At 37.2% G+C, this 2544-nt stretch overlaps 1 protein-coding gene across 2 annotated transcripts in view; it reads left to right on the plus strand.

Annotated features, from left to right (window-relative positions):
• Positions 1 to 1603, plus strand: part of LOC103465069 (G-protein coupled receptor 22-like) — a 20984-nt gene extending 19381 nt beyond the window's left edge. For both annotated transcript variants that reach the window (XM_008409614.3, XM_081607375.1), the window contains exon 2: positions 1 to 1603. This exon is cut by the window's left edge and continues 1820 nt beyond it. The gene's annotated coding sequence lies outside the window, so the exon portion shown is untranslated.
• Positions 1604 to 2544: the final 941 nt, after the last annotated feature.

Raw genomic sequence — 2544 nt, forward strand, 5'->3', positions numbered from 1 at the left:
TCAGGCACGAGTTGAAACGGGACGCCGTCGTCAGAGTGGAGCACGCATATAAATGAGGCTGTATCATTTGTACCTACTTTGTCAAATACTGAGGTTTATTTACACACAAGGAGTCTTTATGTAACTGTAACCAAGAATGGGTTTCTCCAGAGAATGATCTGATCTGCTCTCCCACTCAAATGATCTTATGTTCATTCACTTTGAATACATGGATATTCTTCGAATCTAATCAATACCAGCCCTGCTTTCTATTTTGCAGAAGAAACATTTAGCAAGGAAAAAAAACACTGCCACATAAACTTGAATAAACCTAAATAAGGAAGGCTAAAGGATTCGGTCTAGAGATGAAGATCATGTCTCAAGACAGTAAAAGTGTAAAATAAACTTTGCAGTTTTGCACGGACCTTACAGGGTTATATAAAAAATTTGCATCATCAGTTGATATCACTTCAACTTTTTTTCTTCCCAGTTTTTAACTAATGGTGTAACATCTTGTAGAAACTTGCAGATTAGCTGATCATCGCTTCTTTTTACTCTACTTTGTTCTGTCTAATGCAGTGCCTTGCATAGACCAACAAAAAAGTAGTGCCAAATCATAAAAACAAAAATAATACATGGTTAGAATGTTTCACAAACAGATCCAGTTATTTGGGCCGGAGAATGAAGGAAAAACAACTAACACCCTCTGAATTAACCATCCGCATGATGGAACACGGTGTGGGTATGTTTGTTCTGTTTTTTGGCAGATTCTTATTTGTAGAAAATTCTGAAAACCATGCAACATTTTCGTTTCAGTTCACAATCATGCATTACTTTATCGTTCTGTGGAGTAAAATCACAATGAAACACAAAAAGGTTTTAAGTTGCAACAAGACAAAAGATGAGAAGGTTCAACAAGTGTGCAAGGTACTGTAGAAACTGGCTATAGAAATATATATATATATATATTATGTTTTAGCTTTTTTCTTATTCATAGTAAGTTCAAAAGAAAGACCAAATATTGGCAGAATTGTGGGTGATGACAGAAAATGAGTCAAACTAACCCTGTAAAATGGATAGAAATACCAAAAAAAATGTACTTTACGTGAACTTTTTACGAAGTAACAGTGGAGCTGAGACCTTCTCAAATGATATTTGGATAGTATTGAGTAGATGTCTGTAGCTCATTGGTGGAGTGCACTTTTTAAGAAACATGTATGTTGTAAATATCGCCCGGTTGGGATTTATTACACATGATTCTTCAAAACAAGCAACTTGCTCTGAAAGAGCTTTTTGGCCGACTTTTCTAGATTAGAGGAGTATTTCACACGAGACGGCAGTCGGCTCCTGTTCAAAGGGATAAATGGGACTATTGTTAATATTATTATTATTAGGACACGTGGTTGTTGTTGACTTCCTGCTTGTGTGCTCACTGTTGTGAAGATGTGCCCACGCTGCATCCGTGTGAGCTGTCGCAATGCATTTTTGAATGTCAACACGTGGAAAATGCAAAACGATGTTGTTTCACACCAAGAATATGCGATATGTATGTGTTCTCTATGGTGTTGTTTTATAGTGAATGTACCAGAAACCAGTGGATTACTTTAATAAATCTAAAAAACCATTAGGGACTAATTTGCTTTCTTTGTTAATGTATGTTATATATTTTTTCAATCAGAAAATTAGGAACTGAGTTTGATTTTAGAATAGTTTTGCTGAACGTCCTCCCTACTCTGACCTATTTGAGCTCCATCATGACACCATATTGTTTCAGTATCCATGTCCAGCTTTGGATCCCTGAGTGGGCACCGATCGCGTCCACTTGGCACCATTCAGCATATGCTCCTCCCTGTGGATCCTCATGCACAAACACACGCACGCACGCACGCATGCACGCACGCACGCACGCACGCACGCACGCACGCACGCCAGCTCTAGAGCTGGCAAAATTTAAAAAAATAAAAAATAAAGAAATCAACTTTGCGTGGGTTCTGTGCTGTGTGGGAAGGAGGAGCTGCAGGCCTCAGCAGGAAAGTAAAAAAAAAAAAAAAAAGAGGGTCATCTATGTGGGATGAAGCCTGCAGGGCAAAGTAGGCTAATTCAGCAGAGAGAACAAGTAGGCCACTGATACCTCAGATGATTTTTATCTGCCGGTTAAAAACAAATAACTAACATCACAGGTTTTGGGATAAAATGAAAACAATGGTTTCATGTCTGCTATTCTTGACCCAGAAACTGTGTTGTAAATGTGACTTTTTTTAACCTTTAAGTTCCAAATTCAACCAAAACAAAAATGATGATGATGATGATGATGATGATGATGATGATGATGATGATGATGATGATGATGATGATGATGATGATGATGATGATGATGATTAGGTAGGGCTGAACTGTCTTTTAGATGCTAATTTGGGCCACAAGAGCTAACATTTAAATCACATTTAGAAGTTAGTTCATATCTTCATTTGGTCATTTCTACATTATGAATGCGACAATTAATTAATATTCTACTTTATCTTTTCACCTTTCACCAGCAGTAGTTATTTTAAATGATGTTAGTGT

Source organism: Poecilia reticulata, chromosome 5 (genome assembly GCF_904066995.2).
Source record: "Poecilia reticulata chromosome 5, P_reticulata-male-v2, whole genome shotgun sequence".
NCBI classification, from domain to species: Eukaryota; Metazoa; Chordata; class Actinopteri; order Cyprinodontiformes; family Poeciliidae; genus Poecilia; species Poecilia reticulata.